Below are 22211 nucleotides of genomic sequence, written 5' to 3'. Positions count from 1 at the left end.
TTTGTATATTTTTTTCATTTAACAGATTAACACTTTTAACTATAATGAATAATGCAAATGTTCACTAGATAATTATAGAATACACATTTAAAATTAAACCAGATATTTTTTCATATTTTATTTTATTGTAAGAAGAACACTTAAAGGAGATGATACTCTCTTAAATTTTTAAGTGTTTAATGCATTATTGTTGCCTATAGGTCCAATGGGCACAGCAGATCTCTAGAGCTTGTCCATCTTGCTTGACTGAAACTTTATGTCTGTTGATTAGTAATGCCTCCTTCTTACTAGCATTAGGTAATTCCAGCACTATTAAACAATGATGCTAAAATCCTAAATAAAATATGAGTAAATAAAAAAAGTAAACTATCATGTACTTTAGGCAATATGGTTGGGTAGTGGGCAACAAACCTAAATTTTCAAGTCTACTTTAAATAATGTAAGTGTATTCCAGTTATTTTATGTATGTATTATTTGGAGATAATGGCAAAATCTAGATTGGAAGGCTTTTATATGATATGCTGAGAGCTAAATTTTCCTCTCTTCCCCTCCTGCTCTCCCGACAAATGATTGGCTTCATTGGCCACAGAAGAGAAAATTGACCAACTGTTTGAAACATCTTTTTATTTCATCCCCAGATATTGAAAGTCACCTTCCAGATTTGGGAACTGTATTTTCATTTCCTTTGGCTGCTGTAACAAATTACCACAAACTTAGTGATTTAAAAATATATATACTTATTTCAGTACAGTTCTGGAGGCCAAAAGTCTAAAATCACTTTCACTGGACAGAAATCAATATGTAAGGAGGACTGTACTTCCTCAATAAGCTCTTGGAAGTACAGTCCTGCTTGTGACTGCATTACTCCAATCTTTGTCTCTGTGGTCACATTCCCTTTTCCTCTTCTGTGTGTCAAATTTCCTTCTGCCTCCTACTTAAAAGGACCTATGATTGCACTTAAGGCCAACCCTGATAATCCAGGATAATCTCCCCATCTCAGGATTCTTAATTCCATCACATCTGCAAAATCTACTTTCCTCCATACAAAGTAACAGAGGTTCTAGGGGATTAGAATGTAGATATCTGTGGGGGCCATTATTCAATCTGCCACAGGCACTGACATTGCTCACTGCTGGGTGTCTGAGGAACACAAATTGGCTTGTAGGTGGGCTCAGCCAGGAGTTGGTTTAGCAGGAGATGCCTTTCACCGATTGTGAAGGAGGTCCTAGAATCCAAACGTGAAGGCTCAGTGATCTGACCTGCACACCTGATATGGTATGGACCATGTCCCTCTCATGTTTCAAATACAGGCCACAGGCAGGATGCATAGTCCCATCACAGAAAGCAGTTCTTGTGGTACTGGGGTCAATTATATGTTCTCAGTAACCTGATGTTCTACCCATTTCATTACTGTCTCTTTTTCCTGCTATGATGCTAAGTGTGGATGGGTAAAATTCATTATTTTTAAAATGCTCATTAATATCTATAGGTGCAAGGGATTATGATAGGCCATTTAAAGCATGGTGGTCAAGAAAGCAGCCTCTGAAGCAGGTTGCCAGGGATCCAATTCCTGCTCCACTAATTACTGGCTATGTGATCTACCTCTGTGCCTCTGTTCCCCATCTATAAAATATAGGCTTTATCTCATAAGGATGCTGAGGATTAAATGAGCTATTATGTGTTAAGTGCTTGGACCAGTGTCTGGCTGCTAGCTGATCTTTGGTCTAAGATGTTAACGACTATTTATTTGAATGGAGAAACCAAAGATATGGAACTCTGTGTGAGACACAGGAATAACTAAGGCAAGAGGTGCAAAAAAGTAATTTTTTGCAAATTTTGCAATTTTTCTCAATTTTAGGAGTTAAGACAGTATGTTTAACGAGAGGTCTGAGCTTTGAGAGGTGTTTATTTTTATTTTTTAGAACTCTGACTTAAGGGAGTAAGTAAGGGAAGAGAAAGAGGGAGGGAAAAATAAATGCTATATTTGGAGGAAAGATGGTTGGGTAAGCTCTCTGTGGTTCTGGTAGGTAGGTTTCACATGTGGCTGGTAGTTGGGCAGTCAAGTACTGCATTAACACCAGCCTGATGCAGCTTGGGCTGGTGCGAAAAGCCATGGGATCTCTAAGGCTTAGGGGCTTCACATTGGGAACCACCAGGTTACTAACCTTTCTGAGAATCATCTTAGAAAAAGTGGGTAACATTTACAAGGAAGACTTGTTTTCCAAGATTAAAGGAACCTATCAGCAATCATCCAGCTAACTGCAAAAAACTTTTGTTTCCCATAGGACCAATTATTTGGGATACAGGCCAAGCATACAAACTGGTCTTCCTTCCTTTAAATGCCACACAAAACCACCAAAGCTTGCCTCATATTTAAGGGGCATTCATTCCTTGAACATTGTTTGAATATGTACTGTATGCTGAGAACTACACTAGGAGCTGTCGATAAAGTTATGAATATGAGTATGAAATATGAAATATTTCTGCCTAGAGGAACTTACAAACCAAAGTTCTGCCTAGAGAAATTTAAGGACCAGTAGTAGAGGAAGTAATGCAAAGAGGAAAATGCCACATGAGTAATAAGCATCATCAAGAAACTAGGAACGGAATGCTGAGGGAAGCCCTTAGAAAGAAACTTCTCATTGTCTGCAGAAACAGAGAAAAGTAAATATAAAAATATTTCCATTAACAACAACAGTGAACAAGGGGGCTCATTAGAAAATGACACGTTTGGCTTGGATTGGGGTAAAGAGGGTATTCTGGAACTTTGTGGGCTTTTCTGCATATGGAGAAAGCTGGGCTGACAATCTAACTCCTAAGGGCAATGAACAGCAGCTGCATGATTACTCTAAGTGACACCTGGGGATACATTTCTATAATATTAAAAGTGATATGTAGCTCATTAAAAAAAAAAATCCTAATATGTAGTACACAATATATCTAAACCATCGCAATGACAAAATCAGAGCAAAGTCCTGCGCACCAAAGGGCCTGGGGAGATGTGAACGCAGACCCCAGGACCTTTCCCCAGCTCAGAGACCAAAGGGTTTTCAGAGCGGGGGTGGGGGCTCCCGGCAGGGGAAGTTGAGAGCTGAGGGAGCGGCAGGAGCACGTGGGCTGAGTGGGGGTGGGAGGACGCAGACGGAGGAGTAACCGGTGGAAGTGTCAAAGAGGAAGGAGTGGAGGGCTGCTGAGGTGACAGGGTGTGGTCTGTGGGGGAGCGGGCGGACCTGGAGAGGAGAGCGGAGAGACCCACCAGGACGAGGAGGCAGCGGGGAGCGTGCCTGCGTCTCTCGGAGCGGTGACAGCACGGAGCGCCGCGCGGGGGCCGGGCGGCGAGGGGAGTTTCCAGTGCTCGCTAAGTGGAGTCCCTGCTCCGAGCTGCGCCCGCGCCTTCCGCCAGGGCCCGCGCTGACAGACACCTGCCGAGTCCGAAGCGGGAGTCCGGCTGAGCCTTCGGCCGCCAAGTAAGTCTTGCCTTTTCTTTCCCTTTCTCCTCCGTCGCCTCCGCCTCTTTATCTGAGGAGCGAGGAGCGGCGGACGGGGTTCTGCACGAAAAGCGCACCGGGGAAGCTCCGGCGGCGTCCAGGAGGTTCCAGCCTCCGGGCGCGCCCGGGCCGGCGCGGAGACACGACCCCGAGGCCCGCCGCCCGGTTCCGGTGCGCAGCGTGGCCCGAGGCAGCGGCAGAGTTGTTGGCACCGATACGACCCGTCTTTTGTGTGTTGCCCGATCCCAGAGCCGTGCCAGGCCGGGGGTGGGGAGGGAGCGGAAGACACTTTATGGCTCCTGGCCCCACCTCTCGCCCCCACCCCAAATCCTCCGGGATTTCAAAATGCCGCGGACTCGGCCGCAAGTGAGTGCCAAGCCCCCAAGCCGGGCGAGTTGGATCCGGGTGGGCAGCCGGCTGGACCGCCACGCCGCCCCGCTTTTCTGATTCTCTTTTTAGATACGGCAGCTAATTGGTGGGTGCTGGGAGGCAGGGCTGGCTGGGTGAGCACGAGTGCCTGGGTGTAGGCAATGACCTACCTTCTAGCTTTTCTTGGGGTTTAGAGGGGAAGGGGTGGGGGCACCGAGAGCCCCGAAGCCCGGAGCGTCCCGCGCTTAGCGGGCTTGCGCGGCTGGCGAGCAGGCGTTCGCTGGGTGGGTCCCTTGTCTGGCTCATTGTTCGCGGTGACTGTTCTTTGGGCCAGGCTGAGCGACACAGACACCGCTCACCAGGCTGTAAATAAAAGTGACGACCTGGAAGAGTGCGGGGTCCAGGCTGCCGGGAGGGAAAGGGCTTGCTCATTTTGGAAACCGACTTCGAGCTCGGAAGGGCAATCGCAGTCGACAGAGAAAACCGCTCCTGAGTGCGAAACTTAGATCTGACTCTAATTCACAGAGACAGCCTAGTAAATTAAACCCTCGGAAACAGGGCACGTTATTTCCCTCATTGAAATTGTTTTCAGAGTGACGAAGATGGAGTTTTAAATGTTATTGACAGCTGGCCGCCTTCTCTTGCTAGCACCTGTTTCCCTTAAAGATTCCTGGGTGGGGTTTATTTTTTCGCCCCCTCCCTCCTTTTTTTAGAATGTGCGTTTATTCCATGTGTGCCTTTAGGTAGTCGAATGGCATGGTTTTGGGAGGAGAATCCATTTTTGAAACCAAAGTGCAATTTCCACTCTACAAATGGCCATGCACTGGTGTAGACGTCCATTGCTCCCCCACCCTGACCGCATGCTAATGTTCATGGAGGCAGACATGTGTACCCAAGAATCAGAGGGAGCCAGTTATCCTCAGTGGGAAATGCCAGAAGACTTCTCCTGCATACAGTTTTCCTTTCGTTGGATGGTAGATTCTCTTATTTGACTTTCTTCCATTCTTTAAATTACAATGGTATCACCTGTTCATGGTGCCTATTCCTTAGCCCACTACAAAGGAGGATGCATTTGCTGGGAAAAAAAAAAAAATGCCCTTTCTTTTTCTGAGGCCTGCGGGTAGTAATCAGAATAAGCTCTTGACAAGAGAGATTATTAAATTATTATGATTTATATATGTATGTGTATATAGGAATATATATTTATATATACAAGTTTACAATATTGTCTACAAATATACAATATTTGTATATACATGTGTGCATATATGTGTGTATGTATATATGTACATATATGTGTGTATATATGTGGTATTTGTAGTTGGTTGTAAATCCCAGTAGTTACTAATGCACTCAACTGCCCTGCTGGTTATATTTCACTTTGACATCCTTGATGGACCTCCTAAGTGTATCAGTCTGATGAAGCCTGGAGTTCCAGCCCTCAGGAGAAGTACTTAACATGAACACCTCTCTATGACAGCAGTCTGATTCCACCGGGAAAAAATCATACATTGGGAGTGTTGTTTAGGGTATGGAAAGCTGTATGATTTATTCTAAGGACAGAATAGAGAGTTAAGTAGAAGAAAATAAAAATGGAAACTGGGTAGGCATCCAGACCATATTTACGGTTCCAGAAATATACATGTGGAAAAGTATATTTATTGTGTTCTCTCTCTCTTTTATCATAATGTTTGTAACCTCAGTGCTTTCATCACAGCATTTGTATCTCGTTTTGTTTTTTTTTTTGCTTAAAAACTATTATATTTTCAGCCTATATTGTTTTACATTTTCAATACCAGTATTGCCCACTAATTGCAATGGATTATTTTTTTAATTTTTCTTTTGTCTACTTGTATACCATTAACAATTTAGTATAGGACCACATGAGCAATGAATCAACCAGGTTCTAATGAAGATTAAGACATGAAAAGTATTCACAGCTATGTATAAACTGTATACTCATATAACCATCTTCCCACATGACCAATTTTAGTTAGTAGCTTGTTCATCTTCTGAAGTCTCCAGACTCCAAATTCTTACCCAGATTGATTACTGCGCTAAATCTTGATTGTGCAAAGAACAGAACTTAATTATTTCAGTCTCATTTATCAGTCAGCAGTATTTAGTGTTGTCAAGATAATTATATCATTGAAATATGCATGACTTTAAAATATGTTGAAAAAGGTCCTTCTACTTGTTCGTAAAGAAAAAAAAAGTCCTTGTGAAGTCATAATTTCACTGCTGTAGGCCCCTGGCCATTCGTGTTTATTGAGTTTACTCTTCCACAGAAAGAATGAACCATTGTTTTGTTGTCTAGGAACTGAAGGAAGATGGAAAGGGGGCATAGAAAATGAAGCACTTGTAAATGTTATTATTTTCTCTATTTGGAAAATATATATTTTTAAGTAAATAGCAATTATCTTTTTAAAGATACACTAAAACTTTATTAAGAGATCTATGAAAAAAAGAATTTTCAAAATTGAAATGCTAGCTGCTTCTAAATATTTATAAAAGGTTGGGGTGTACAAACATGTATTTTTGAACCAATCTCAAGATTTTAATGTCTTCCTATAGAATTATGAACTATTAAATTATTGTTATTAAATTATTGTTATTAAAACATTGAAATCTCATCAAAACTTATATTTAAATGTACTGTCTTTTTGCAAGTGCTTTAATTGTAGTAGTCTGTTTGTTGAGATTTAAAAGAACATCATTGATGTCATGGTGTGCTTTGCATTTTAAAATAGTAGCTAATGAATTACAAACATTCATTACTCAACAACCTCTTGCTGAAATTTCTCAGGACCCCCAAATAGAGATTTATTTGTACTATATACTATCATTCATGCCCTTGCTGAGTTTATGTTGATACCCTTTTCTTCTTCAAAATTAATTGCCTTTTAAAGTAATGCTGTGTTGTCTGACTCTTTTGTTATTTTTCTCCTATGTCATAAATTTTTGTGCAAATATCTTCAGCATTGTCTGGTTAGAGAACTTACTGTGGAAAGCATGTGGGAATTAGTAGGGGAGGGGTAAAGAGAGAAGGAGAACACTTTTATTAAACTTGGAGTCAGGACTAAAGACAGGAAAAGAAGGGCAGGTTTCATTTAATGAAATTCACTGAGGAATTTGTTTTTGACCTTTAAAAGTCCTAGCTGTGCAGTGCATAGTATACATTTGGGTAAATCAGGCACTAACTTCATATAGCATAAGGCAAAATAAGAAAGTTTCATGGTCCCTTTGCTTTGTTATGTTTGAATGGTGGCTTTAATTCCATTCACTTTTCTTTATAATAAGTATTAAAAACTATCTTCTGTTTGTTTTCTTATGTTATACTTTTTGGGGGTGCTGTTCTATTTATGAAAAAATGGAAATTGTCAATGATTATTTTGGGAACATTTTATTTTAAAAACTTAGTTTCTTTTATGAGTTTAGCTTTTATTAAATGTTTACTAAGAAAGGATGTTTGATTCAATTTTCATAACTAAATGCAACTAGAAACACATTGATTAAGTGATTCAAATAAGCTCATTCAAATAGTAAATTTAGTCTTCTCTTTCACAAGCTATTGTGAAGAAAATGTTTTGAATTAGATTTTTATTTTAATAACCAATATTTATTTAAATTTCCTGTAATGAGAAGACTAACTTGAATGGATAATAAAAATGAAACATTTCTGAAATGAGGAGATAAAAGACAATGCAGATTAATGATTTTGTGTACTCATGGTACCTATCTTTTTTTCTGATAAATTAGTATTTTTAATCTCAGGGGTAATGTGGATTTCTTAACTGATCATATTTTCTCTTTGCTTTAGGCACAAGAAACCTCAGAGCCCATGGGAGATTTATTAGTCGTGTAAGACTCCTTGGAGTGCATATATGTGTTATCTTTCCAAATGACCTTACCTTATTCTACTTATGTATGCAATTTCCCTGTCGTAATGTCTAATTTTGTTTTTGTTTTTCAATTGTGGAAGGAGACAGATCATCAAAGTTGACCTGAATAGGTGTTTAGAAATACAATCAAGTTTGCAAGTAGTTATTAAGGTCTAATATTACAAATGCTGAGGTGACATGAGACAAAGGAGGCATGATTTCTGACCTAAAGATACTTATATGCTGGCTGGGTGGAGAAGCCATAGACTCCTAAGGAATCAGCTCATGGCAAGTCAACACATACACACATCTATGGCACCAAAATGAAAGCCCTAACCCTGACTTTAATGACATGTCAGTTTCTAGAAAAACGCTGTTATAGCACCAGTCAGAGAAGCCAGTGACCAAATCTTTTAATTTTCTGGGCAACTAAAACCTAAGTAGTCTGAGCCTATCAGGGTAGAATTAAATGTTGAAAAAGTTATTGTGATTCCATTGTAGAGGAAACTCTCGTACACTACTCTTTCCCTTTCCTTTTCTCCTTCCCTCTCTTCTCTTCCTTGATTACTCTGTCTCTCTACCATTGGCTTTTTGCTTGCTACCCTGGCAGACCTGATTGACAGGTGTGACAATTCCCATGGCAAGCTAATCCCACCAGGCTGGCAGCTTTTGAAATTCTGTCTATGTAAATACAGTATTTGTTCGTTTAAGCGCCCACAGGTTGTTTCCCTTTGTACTTGAATCAACAACCGTTTTCAGTTCTTACAAGAGACCACCCACAAAAATCTTCTTTTTGACTATAGAAAAACTGAGAGAGAGAGAGAAAAAAAATAAAGCAAAAACTTGGGAGAAAGAAAAGAAACTCACAAAACTAAATTACCACTAAATTATTGACCCAAGGTGGCATGTTTAGGCTAAGGCCAAGAACTCTGAATTAAACTTCCAAATCTAACCAGCTACCTGTAGATATAAACCTGATTTTTATCTTCTCTGTCACCCACGTAGACATGACTTTTTTTTCAGACATCTTGATTACAGTTAATGTTAAAATAAAGTCTAAAATGCAGATGTGTTGTCTTGAACTGAAACGAACTAACAAACAATGATAAATAATGATTATTTAAACTTGGCCATTTAAAAAGCACATCGGATACAACAAAAATCAGTGTATTAGTACACTAAATATGCTTCCAATTATGATATAAATAGTGCATAAAGCTTTAAAATTTTCATCAAATTAATGTATCACTGACATGCAAATTAACTACTGCCATCTATGGTGTATGCCATGTGATGATTTCTAATTGGCAAGTGAACCTCAGAGGATTATTTATAGATTACATTGCAACAAAGTGCTGGAGCAAATCCGCATTGTGCAGCTCAATTCAAATTGGTGTTTGAGCTTTGATTTTCTTCACTTTTTCGCATCCCTTTTGATCTGCAAAGGTTCTCAGAAATAAGCTAGCTAAGGTGCTAAATATCTAATTAATAACATTTGGGCAGATAATTTGTCTTCAAATTATCCCTAAGAGATTTGGAGACCAGATAACATCCCTCACTAGTTTGTTCAGTATGAATAACTTGGGCTGTGAATTTGAACTCCAAGATTTGCTAACATCCATTTCCATCCAGAGCACGTAAGATCAATGTTCACACAGGAAAAGTGAGGCGAAAACTTGAAAATTTACCAAGTGAATTAATTTTTAAGAATAGCTGCTTCTAAAGATCTAAGTGGAAATCCTATTTTATTCTCTAATGGCAATTGAGGTTTCTTTTATCTTCCTTTCCGTTTCAATTTGTGTATGAAGAAAGCAGTGAGAGAATTACATTGTATCTGCAATCCCCATACTATGTTATCAGCTCCAGAATTGGCCTTTCTTTATTCCATGTCTGTGTCTGCCTAGAGGTAGGATGACCAAACAAAAAATGAAGAAGTAAGTCCATTTATTCTGCACATTTTTGTTTATTATGTGTTTTAAACATGACCTCATGAGGCAAAGATACATTAGCTGTAAATTCCTGCTTACAACGATCTAACTTAGGAAATAATTTTATAATTTATTAACCTTTTGGATGTCTATCTTTTATTAAAGATTTGTTAAAAAGAAACTCTCTTTTTGAAGGAATCTCCGTTGCTGGGTTTAAACTTGACATTCTTGGTTTGGGTAAGGTGGCTCACACCAGTAATCCCAGAACTTTGGGAGGCTGAGATGGGAGGGCTGTTGAGCCCAGGAGTTCCAAACCAGCTCTGGCAACATACAGAGATTCTGTCTCCACAAATAATAATAATAGTGGGTTGTGGTCATATACTTCTGTACATTCTGCAACTTTAGAGGCTGAAGTGGGAGGAGCTCTTGAGCCTGGGAGCTTGAGGCTTCAGAGAGCTGGATTGTGCCACTGCATTTCAGCCTGGGAAACAGAGTGACACCCTGTCGAAAGGTATAATTTCAACAGTTGCAAATATATATATATATTTGACATTCTTTTTGTAAGAGCTTGTGTTTGTGGTGTGTTTTATAGTTATATTGAAATCATGAAAATATTTAGAAAATCTAAAAAATACATACAAATACAGTATTTATTATAATGATTCCTATCATCCTAAAGCTGAGGAAATAAACTAAATGTTGGATACAAGCAACACATAGAAGTGAATACTTGTGCTTTTTTTTTTGACACTTTTAAATACTTTGTTCTTAGGCCTGTTAACCTTTTATGGTCAGGTGCATTCACCAGGAATGAGGCCATGGTGTGGGTATGATCAAGGCAACTTGATTTCTTGCTGATGAAGACTTATAATAAGGAATTTATGTTTTGATTAGGAAAACCTCACTTAACTTCATTAATAAACATTGAATGAGGACTTACCATGTGCCAGGTATTGAAATAAGGAATAAGTATTAAAAAGAAATGAAAAAGTAGCTGCTCTGAAGGTATGTAGAATACAATGAGAAATCAAAGGTATCAAATAAATGTTTAGATGAAATCATACACATTAGCACAGGATGTTGGGGGGAGCTATAATGAAAGGTGTACATCTCAATTTAGGAGATAGTATAGAAAAGCTTAATGGGAGAATTGAAGCTAAAAGTCAAATATAAATTGTGTACGTGAAGAAGCAGTAGATAGTTCTGTTATAGAGTTGCTGGAGAGAAGACAGAAAAGTGAGACACAGATGGAGAATCAAGAAAGTCTACCAGGGAGTATCATTCATTAGACTAAGGTCATCATAGCACTCTGGACCAGAGATGAAGATTTAGAAGTGTGACCTGATTAAATCCAACATTCTTATACTTTGCCTACATCCATGAAGCCGAACATATCTAAGGGAAATACACAACCATGGTGTCATTTTATATTCATTAATCTTAAGTGTGTTCTTAAGGTTATCAGGTGATCTTACTGTGCTTCCTGAGTCTATTCTCACTCTTAGGAGATGACGTGATGCTTTCTTCTCTCTCCTTAAAGACAGTACCTCTGTCTACACCGTCACTCTCAGATGAAGGCCTTTCTTCCTATTCACTGATAAAATGGAGAACATCAGAAAAGAACTTCCATTGACACTCACTGCCACATCTATCCGTCTACCAGCACCTGCTCCCACATAATCTGCCTTCTTGCAAGTGTTCTCACAGAGCCTTGGTAGAATTTCAGCAGTTGCGTCTTAGTAGAATGCAGTGTAGAAGTGGGTAAATGCAATTTGTCAATGAAAAAGTCTATTCTCCTAGACCTAGAACTTCTCTTTTTATTTGTTTAACCTTAGGATATAATCTGGGTTTCAGTCAAAAATTTATATAAAGGAAGTTTCTTGGAATAATGTAAAATTAGAAACAATATACCTCCCAAAGACAGAAAAAAATCATGTTAATCGTTATTTAAAAAGCATTTTTTCAGAGAATAACTATTGATAAGGTAAAATGAATGATATAAAAAGAAAAAACAATACTATAAATAGTACATCATATAATTTTATGATTGTACATAGAAATGACCAGAAAAATGAACATGTTAAAAAGCTGCCCTATCAGATATTGAGATATACATTGTTGTATGTAGCAAATCTATTGAAAATATACTCATCTTGGAAGAGACAATTTGATGGGAAGATTCTGGCTACATAGAAAATGTCTGCTGAATAAACACAATAGAAAAATCATAATAGAGAAAACTATTGTGCCATTTCCATTTCCAAAACTATTGTGCCTTACCTAGCATATCCAATCCACCAGGTTTCTTAGAATTAACTGCTAAAAGACATGACAAATCCACTTAATTCTTGCAATCTCCACTGCTCTCCTTCTGGTCTCAGAAACCATTTCTGGCCTGAATAATTGCCTTACCTCCCATCAGTTTCCTCTCATGCTTGCTCTTGCAGAAATAAAGATCTGAGAGGCCGTGTTGCATGGTATTTGAAGCATGGACTCCAAAAATGGGCTGCCCGAGTACAAGTTGCAGCAGAGCTGCCTCTTAATAGCTGTGAGACTTGGGGCAGGTTACGTCTCTTCCATTTTCCTATCAATAAAATTGAGAATATTAATACATATCTTGTAAGGTTGTCATGAGGATCAAATGAGTATCCCTAATATGAAAATACATAATCCGAAATGCTCCAAAATCTGCAACTTTTTGAGCACAGACATGACACGGGAAATGCTCATTGGAGCATTTTGGATTTCAGATTAGGGATGTTGAACTTGTAAGTGTACTACAAATATTCCAAAATCCCCACAAAAAGATCTAAAATCTGAAACACTTGTAATCTCAAGTATTTCCAATAAGGGTATCTAAGCTTATGTTTTAGCTATTTGTCAAGATGGAAATTAGATTATACTCTTCTCTGCTTAAAACCATCCAAAGGCTTCCCATTACGCTTAGAATGGAATCCTTAGAGTCACATATATCAACTTCAATTCTCGCCACTCTCTGCTTCCTTGATATTTCTATGAAAACAAAAACAAACCACAATTCATTCTGTCACATGGCCTTTGTGCATGCTATTCCCTTTGTCTGAAACACTTTTATTGACTCTTCATAGTTTCTTCATGTCCTTCATGTCTCTAGCTCTATCCTTTCCTTGAAGACCCTGTCCCTGACTTCTATCAATCTACAGAATACCTCTTACTCTTTTTTCCCCACTCTTTATTCCTTATTGTTTCTTTAATAGACCTTATCCCAATTTGAAATTTGTTTGATTAACTCTTTTCCCCTCTATTTCATGACTAGATTTTAAATTCTGTGAAACAAGGATAATGTCTGTTGTGACTACATTTGTTTCCCCCTAATACTTAACAGATTGTACAGCGTACAGTAGACAACTAAATAAATATTGAGTGGGTGGGTGGGTGGATGGGTGGATGGATGATTGGTTTGGTTGGCTGGCTGAGATTCTTACTATTAAGATCATGGAATTGTATTTCTGAGAGAAGCTACAATTTTTACAAGGTCAAATATATATGTCACTAAGGAGATAGAGAAGGTTAAGTTATTAACATTCCTTATCATTTAGTTCTGGTACTTAATATCTTTAAAATGCTTGTCAAAACACAGACGCATTTTGAAAGAGTTAGAGAGTTTGAGAGGGAGAACAGGGAGGTAGGTGGAGTGGAAGACTCTAGATTTGAAGATACTTCAGGCCAGGGCAGGCCTATGGAAATGGCAGTGTGGGGACTAGGGAGTGGGCTGAGTTGAGGGAAGTATCAAGGTGTTCATAGTCCAGGCAGACCAGCATTTCACAAAGTATCAGGTCAAAAATACTAATAAAGTAACTTCTTATTAACTTTAAAGAATGTTCAGTAGGGCTTTACATACACAGTACCAAAGTATGTGGATGAAAGACTTTTCTAGAAAATTACACTGGTTATCTGATGTCATGAAATAAAACTGTTTTCTCTCTTTAACTCAGCCAGTTTTCAGAATGGCAATCAACTGGAGTATGTGAATATGTGAGTGTATCTATCTTTACAGACAAACTTTGTTTCAGTTAGGAAGATACTTCACATGGAAGATGTTTTCATGTATTGCCTTTGGTCATAAAATTATAAAGGCATGGGAAGTTTTGTGTTGAATGATGTTCTCTTTGTGTTACCAGGAGGTGTCACTACAGCTCACTCAAACATACTAGTGCATTCTGTAGGGACCAACTGGTGTCAGCACTTAGCAGAATAGCATTACCTACCAAGTTCTCCAGAAAGTTACCTAAAGGACATTTGATGAACAAAAGAATTATTTCCAGATGCGTATTTCTCTTCCATACAAATATTCTTATCATGAATTAGCTGAAACTTAAAAACTTGCTTAATATTCTAGAAACAAATGCCATTTTTCCTTTCCTTTCAGTGTTGAGTGGGGACAGTGGCCAAAAAAACAAAGAGCAGAATAAAAAGAGGAAAGGTAGACACAAAGAAACCTGAAAAGAAGGATGAAACAGAAGTGTTTCCAGTGACAGTGTGCTGCGTGAAGACCCCAGAGCACATTGCTTTCTCACCTGTCTTACTTATAGTGCATCATCCCTTCCCTATTTCAGCCCTTTATTTCATCCCAGATAAGTCTAACTCTTTCTGCCAGAGCTGGGATAATTAGAACAAAAATAATGATCTGGTATTGAGCCAATATACTATCCCAGCTCTTTGACGTACATAATTTTCTATCTCCCCTGATAACATTATAAAATAGGTATTAATGCAAAAATTTTCCAGGGGAAGAAAATGAAAATCAGAAAGTTTGTACGATTTGTGGTTATAATTGTGTATGTGACCATAGACTCACTAGATGTCAGAACCACACTCTGGTTCTTTTCATGATGCCTCTAAAGGATCACTCTTATGAGAGACTTTCCTAATGTCCTTTAACCCCTGACTCTGACCAATTTAGGTATCTCCTTTTAGGGTTCCACAGCAGGTGGTGCTCACCCTGTGTAAGAGCGAGCACTCATCATGACTGAGCACAGCCTTCTATTTCCTTGTCTACCTCTTCATCCAGAGTCTGAGCACTTTGAGGGTGGACACAATGTCTTGTTTCAAGAACAGAATGTGAGACCCCCCATTAACTGGATGACTGAGTAAGAGGAAAGGCTCACCTGTAGGTGGGGATTCAATGTGGGTGAGGATGTGGAAGGACAGCAGAGAAAGCAAGGACCCCCAGGCCACCTGCCTTCACCCACCACCATTGGCCTCAGATGTTCCACAGCAACTTATCAATGAAGAGGAAAATTTCATGTCTTTTTTTTTTCTTTGGAGTCATAAGAACAGGGTTAACCACCCAAGGACGGGGGGATATTCATCCAGCACAGCCCCCACATTGTAGGTCCACTAGGACTGGAGGGAAGTAACTGACATCTGAGGAGCTATGTGTGCTGCTGTCCTCCAGGTGGCAGCATGGCCCAGCTGTTGGAGACAAGATCAGTTGTTGGACATCCCTAATGCTGCCAGACTCAGAATTGTTCTCAGGGCATTAAATGCCCTGGGAATGATTAATGGCGCTGCCCATTCACTGCACCCAGAGGGTAATTGAGCCTGCAGTATTTTGGAGGCTGCAGAGAGTCTTTCTGAGCCACTGTCTGACAGAAGGGGCTGCAACATTTTGGACATTATATCCCTTGAGAGACCTCGTGGAGGAAATCTTGTGTGCACAAGAGATCTTTGGCAGAACTCTATATATACAGGAAAAAAGACAGCCCCCCCCCAAAATATGGGGAAATTGAACAGTTTTAATTTTTTTTTTCAGAAATTTAGTTTGCTATATGTTCCATATTCTTTTTTCCTTCTTTGGTTCTGAAATAATATTCCTTTCCACCTGACTTAAAGCAAATCCTCTGGAAGGTAGCTTATGTTAATTGACTGAGTATTTTGAAAGCGTGCAGGCAGAGCTATGTAAAATGTCTTAATTTAAATCAGCACTAAGCCCTTTCATATTGTAAGCTGCAATATTTAAAAGTAAGATGATTGGAAATATCTAAAGTTGCACATGATTCAAGAGAATGTGAAACATGTTAGAATGAGCTACTGGCATTAGGCTACAGCATCCATCCGTTTATTCTCAATATACACATAATATCAATTATAGAAGACAACCAACAAAAGATCTTAAGCTTGTCAGGTTGGGTTTGTGTGACTGCTTCTTTTATTAGAATTTTGAGTAACTGGGAAAAATGCCAGATTATGAATGGTTTCTTGAATAAGGTATACTAGGAGATCTTAGCACTGTTGAGAAAAAAATCACATATAAATTCAGAAAACCTTTGCTCATCTGTGTAGCCAAATGGGGAATCTAAACCTCCCCCTCTCCGTAGTTTGAATTTAAGTACGTGTGGTGGTGGTTTTGTAGCTTCTTCTGTGGATTCTTTAATATCACTTTGGTACTTTTAAGAGCAGTTGTTCTTCCCTAACCTGTGAGATTTTACTCTCCATCATAGAAGAGTCTCTCATGCTAGCCTGTGATGATTTGAAGCTGTACTCTGTATAGGAGGTTATCTTCCAGATGTTTAGAGAGCCAAACTTAACTGGTTCTCTGTGTGCTAACACTTTTAAGTTTTCACATGCAGTGAGTGTAAGGTCTTGAAATCATTGGAATAGAGTAGAAAATCAGAAGAACAATTAGGATGGCCTCCCAAATTCTATTTTTAAATTGGATTACAGATGTGCATAGATTGCTATTCTAACTTGCCTTGCTTTGTTACATTTATCTCAAAGATTGAACTTGCAAGTGTCTTTTTTGTAATGAAGACCTAGGCTAAAGATTGAATGTAAGGAGTAGAGAGAGGGATTTAATTGAAATAAATCCACAATAGTTCATTCGTAGCCTCTAATTTAACTACTACAACAAAATTAGGGGGAAAAAATCCTAGCATTAAGTCTTGTTTGATGATTCATGACTCAGTGAAGTGCTTTTCTCAGCCTACCAGTTTCTTTGGCTGTTTTGGATAATTTATTAGAAATGCCTTGAAATTATCTCTTGACATAGAGATCTGTATTTCTATGCTTTCATTAATTATTACACTGTTTAATATATAAAAGCACTATGCAGTACTCTTATATTTTTATATTTCTTATCTTTTTGCTAATTTTTCTAAATAATTTACAATTTTTTGTCAATAGCGATGTCATGTTTGTAACCTAGTAATAATTTTTGGATCTATATTTAAATCATTTCCTTGTGGAGCCAAAAGTCTTACTGTGCCAGGACAGAGGTGGTATTACCTGACACATGTAACATTACGCCCTTCAACTTCAGCCGTGTTGTTGCAGATAACAGATTTTCCCACTTTTTTGTGTGTGTGGTTGAATGATACTCCATTGTGCTTATACTTCATGATCTCACTCATATGTGGAATGTAAAAATATTGATCTCATAGATGTGGCGAGCAGGATGGTGGTTACCAGGGGTTGGTGCAGAGGGTGGGAAGATCTTGGTCAAAGGGTATAAAATTTCATTTAGACAGGAGGAATAGTTTCAAGAAATCTATTGTACAAATGGTGACTATAGTTAATATACTGTATTCTTGAAAATTGCTGAGGGTAAATTTTAAGTATTCTTACTACAAAATATGACAACCCTGTGAGATAATGCCTATATATGTTGGTTGCCTTGATTTTACCATTCAATGTCAGGATGTGATATTGTACAGTGTAAATATATACAATTATATTTGTCAATTAAAAATTAAACAAAATATGGATCCCATTGTGTCTAAGACCATGTTGCTTTGTAAAGACAGAGCTCTGAGAAAGTGAGTTAGGTGAAAATAGTAAGAGCTTGGCCTCTTCCTCTGCTTAGAAGGGCTCTTGTGATGTGTAACTCCCATGTGAATCTTTAACACCGAGGGTGGACTAAGCAGGGACCTGGATTCACACTTATAATTAGATGAGATTAAATTTTTTTAAAACTTTGTTTGGGGAGGATAAGAGTTAATTAATTAGTAAGCAAAAGAGCCGGGATTCAAACTTAACTTTTTCTAAACCCAAATCCCCAAATTTTCATTCTACTTCCTTGGCACCAGTATTTTGACAAACTGTTGGTAGCAAAGGATAACAAAAAGTGACAGGAGGGAGGACACTTATATGTCAATGTTTTTGTGCTTCTCTGAAACACCTAAAGGAAGAGATTTCAGTGGGCACAGTTTAGAGTCCTTTCCTGGGAAGGAACTACCCTTGATACCATTAGTCTGAAGACTAAACAGGAAAAAGGAAGATGTGGAAGAGAAAAACATTGACAACCACTTTTACACTTTTCCCTTATTAGTTTTATCTTTGTGCCTCAGCATCAGCAGTAAGTAATTGGGCTTTAAGATCATTAAAAGTTTCTCTATGTAAGTCCAGTTGTTTGTTTATCTGTTTTTGTCTCTTTCTTTCTAGTTTTTCCACAAAATATTTGAGGAAGCAAATCTGTTAGGTTAGTTAAATAGACCTATTGGTTAATGAAGAGGTTTATATTAAGGTGGAGAAGAAAGTTATGAAAACAGATGGTTTCAGCTGCTCTCATTACCAGCCATGAATTACACCACCTGGAGAACTCTGCAGTTCCTGTGAATTCACAATACATTTCCAGCAAGGTGTTTTGCTAAGTAGTCTTGGTGAGTGGAGTAGGTTTTGTGGTTGAGTAGGGCAAAGATATAAGCCAGCCACTTACAACTCTGTATTTCAGGAAGAGTGTATGTCTCCCCTAAAACAGCAGAAAATAAAAACATTCCTGTTTTACTTGAAATATGTTTTAGAACGAATATTTAAATATCTAAGTGGATATGTACATGGGTCCTTGTGTATGTGTGTAGTATTTCTGCAATTCCTTCAAAAACAAGATGTAGTCCCAGTGTGAAAACCTAACTACAGAAGAGCTAGAAATTTATTTATTCTGTCTTGACCTGTGCTCAACTTTACCTTGATAAAACACTCCTTAAACCTTCCTTTGCAAGAACCACTTACTAAACTAAAACATATCTTTCCTCTCTCATGCCTTCTCAGCAGCAAGGTGTAGGATTTATACTAGAGTATTTTGTGTATGTGTGTGTGTGAACTAAGATGTCTAATTATACAAATAAATGTCATTTACCAAATTCATACTGTGCAGCTTGCACTCAGCTAAGGTTAGCTAGTTACATACATTATTTCATTTAGTTCTTATTAGGAAAGTTACTATTATTAATACTGTTTGACAGATTTAAAAAAACACAACACTAAAGATTATCTGTATACTTAAGTTGCCCAGAAATAAGGGAAAGGGCAAAAGGGCTGTGGGAATCACAAGACTCAAGTTTTGATTCAGCTCCCCCTGCTTTCTCACTCTGTGATTATCTAATGTGCTGATTTTATTAGGTTGTTGGGAAGAAGACCAACTATGTTTGTGAAAAGTGTTATAAGACTATAATGGACTAGGAAACAAGGTACAACTAATCAGATAAATAAATTTAAGTTGTACTTGTTTGAGGGAGAGTTGGCAACCCTTCTCTGGGGTTGGAAAATTATATTTTATAAGTCACATATCTATTGGAAGCAAAATGTGTACTCAAAAGCATAAAATAAGCCTGTAATAAATTTAGAGTGCTACTTTTAATTCTTAGCATTTTAGTCAATGTTAATTTTACTATTTTATTCTAGTGAATCACTAAAATAAATATTAATTATGTACTATTCTAACCAGCTTTAAATTTATGTAGTAAAGTCATTAAAAGTTTCAATCTGGTTCTAGGATGAAAGTACACATAGAATTTCACCATTTCACTAAGGCTGACATTTTGAGGTTGAGTTAAAACTGCAGGGCAGTTTTCAAAACATTGCCCTGCAGACTTCATATGAATACATTATATACATTTATAGGTATAAAAAGAAAGATATTTCAAAAGTTAACCTAGAATGCTGCCGCAGTATTTCCTGGTTTCTGTGCTTAACAAAATAATTCTTGAATGATTTGGAAAAAGTTACTAGAACAATATGATGACCTAATGATTTTTTGTTTCAGGAGAGCTGCGTGATTTCTCTGAGTATGCTTTAAGAGAGAGGGAGAAGGCAGGGTGGGCATGAAGAGCGAGTATGTAAGCTGTATTCAAGGTGGCCTGTGTCTTTTTAGAGCTATGAGAAATGGTCTTTTGCCTTGCCTTGTTCATCTGTTTAGTAGAAAGCTCATGTGTGTTTTGTGTCTTGGAATTTCAGTCTTTTAAATTTACTTCCAAATAATTTGTTTCTACATTATGCTGCTTTGTTTGTAGAGAACAATACTTACACAAGTGTTTTATGAAGTAAAATGAACCAACACTGCACTCTACAAAGAGAATTTCAAAATAAAAACCATTACGGATGAATGGCATGCATTACAGACATCTCTACCATATGTCTTAATGGGTCTGTTGTATTGAGCTCCTTTACAAAATTCATAGGCACTAATTTATCTAACAAATAGAGCGATAATGCTTTCAAGACAGAGAAAGAAATAGAAATACACTAAATATAAAAGACACATTAATAATTTTCCTATGACCTTGATTTCTGTCTTTTCTTTTAAATTATCTATTCAGATTCATATCAGAAGGATAGCTTTAATAATGCAGACATTATTCACTATCAGTAGCAGTTTAACAACATTACTTCCTAGAGTAGGTAGTTTTGAGACAGAGTAGGGGCAGGGCTTGGCTTTACCCCCACTAGAGCATTCTTTCATGCAGTCCCATGAATCGCAAAACCCATACCACTACCTCACTGAAGCCATAATGTTTAACATACTTTTTACTTAATTCCAGAAACTGGCCTTAGGATATCCAATTATTAAACCAAGGTTGTGGAGTGTCCCACCTCAGGAAGGAGTACTGAACAATTGATTTATAGCCTCGTTGCCACTGGTCAGACCACCAGGTAGTCCTTTATTTAAGATAATTTCCATACCCTACTCCTCACATACATTGCCCAGCCCAACTGGCATACCTTACCCCTGATGTCAGTTCCCATGCTTTGCCCAGTAAAAAACCTCTGATAGCTTTTTTTGCGGGGGTCAGCTGGAGAATCCTTGAGTTTCTGCTGTCTTCCTTATGCTTGAGCACAAGTCCCAAAATAAAATCTTTGTTTGGGAAATTGCTTGGCCTCATATTAATTTTCATTACATGGGAACCACAGAGCCTGTGGTCTGTAACAGATTCAGAGCCTGGGAGAACTTCCAATATCATTATGTTACAGTAGGTAGCTAGTCAGGCATGAGCAGGTCAGGAGAGGGCTCCCCTGACCCCACCAGGAATGTAAGGCGACCATCAGGTGATTGTCGGGAAGTTGTTACACTGTCTCTCTAAAATAATAATTGGTCACAGCCAGTGCCTGGGAAAGGCAGCCTTCCAATATATAGATACACCTAAAACTGGTGATCAGCAGCTTCCTGATAGGATCTTAGGAGTTTTTTGGGTGGGTGGGCTCAATCAGGCACATTAAGAGGCAAAATGGCAGTTTAACTGGTATGTGACCTTCCAGGGACATTTGACTGGTAAAGAATGCCTTGAGTGAGCATGCGTACAACTCCAGTAGACACACTGCACATGCTCACCTCCCAAGCACCAGCAGGCCACTGCACATATGGACAGCATGCCCCCTCCCAAGGGAAGAATCAGAGAAAAGATTCAAGACCCTGGAAGCATGTCAGCATATAAAACCCCAAGTCAGAGGGTCAAACCATGCACTTGATCAATCTTTCTCTTTTTTTTTTTTTTTTTGGAGTATACTAACTTCATTCTACAAGCAACGAGGGCTTAATACATGTTTTTAAAATAACTTTTAAAAAGTTAAGTACAGTAGAGGAAACTGAAAAACACGAGAAGCAAAGAACAAAGTCACAATCACAAGCAGTTTATAGTTTGACACATTCTTCTAGGTCCTGTGTGTCTGTAGGCACAACATCTAATTTTATGGGACTGAGATTGTATAGTATGTATCATGATTTTTCACACATCATGAATATTTGCCAATTCAAAATCCCAAAGCTATATGAGCATTTTGATAACCAAAAATACACTACACCAACTCAGTCTGTTAAAAAAAAAAATGTAATCCTGTCTTTCAGGTCACCCTCTTGGCCCTCTTCCAAGTATACTTTACTTCCTTTTATTCCTGCTCTAAAGCTCTTTAATAAACTTTCACTTCTGTGGTAAAACTTGCCTCAGTTTCTCCTTCTGCCTTACACCCCTTAGTTGAATTCCTTCTTCTGAGAAGGCAAGAACTGAGGTTGCTGCAGACCCTTACAGATTCGCAGCTGGTAACAATTATACTTCCAAGGCAACAAAATGTGAACAAAGTGTAGGAAATTCTGAAACGAAGAAATTTCTGAGATGTAGACTCTATCCACCATGGTATATAAAATATATCTCAGAGACATCTCTCTCCAAAAAATATTTATATAATTAAATCCTTTAGTGTTTCTTAAAAAGTTGTTTTCAAAAAGAATCTGGACTATCGTTTCTTCAACTTTTTTTTTCTGGATCTGCCTGTTTGAAGTGACTCAGTTGCTACCA

The 22211-nt window shown here is 38.2% G+C and overlaps 1 protein-coding gene across 11 annotated transcripts in view; it reads left to right on the top strand.

The window, feature by feature from the left end:
• The first annotated feature begins 3142 nt into the window (after nt 1-3142).
• The window catches only part of SEMA6D (semaphorin 6D), a 552663-nt gene continuing 533594 nt past the window's right edge, over nt 3143-22211 (top strand). For 9 of the 11 annotated variants that reach the window (XM_032297553.1, XM_032297549.1, XM_032297551.1 and 6 more), the window contains exon 1: nt 3358-3467. The gene's annotated coding sequence lies outside the window, so the exon portion shown is untranslated. Of the gene's footprint in view, nt 3468-22211 lie in introns of all 11 variants that reach the window. The other 2 variants (XM_032297552.1, XM_032297543.1) reach the window with 2 other exon arrangements.

The sequence above is a fragment of the Sapajus apella genome, unplaced genomic scaffold (genome assembly GCF_009761245.1).
Source record: "Sapajus apella isolate SASKATOON/1434 unplaced genomic scaffold, GSC_monkey_1.0 scaffold37, whole genome shotgun sequence".
NCBI classification, from domain to species: domain Eukaryota; kingdom Metazoa; phylum Chordata; class Mammalia; order Primates; family Cebidae; genus Sapajus; species Sapajus apella.
The sequence above is the reverse complement of the archived record's forward strand: the minus strand, read 5'-3'. Positions and strand labels throughout refer to the sequence as shown.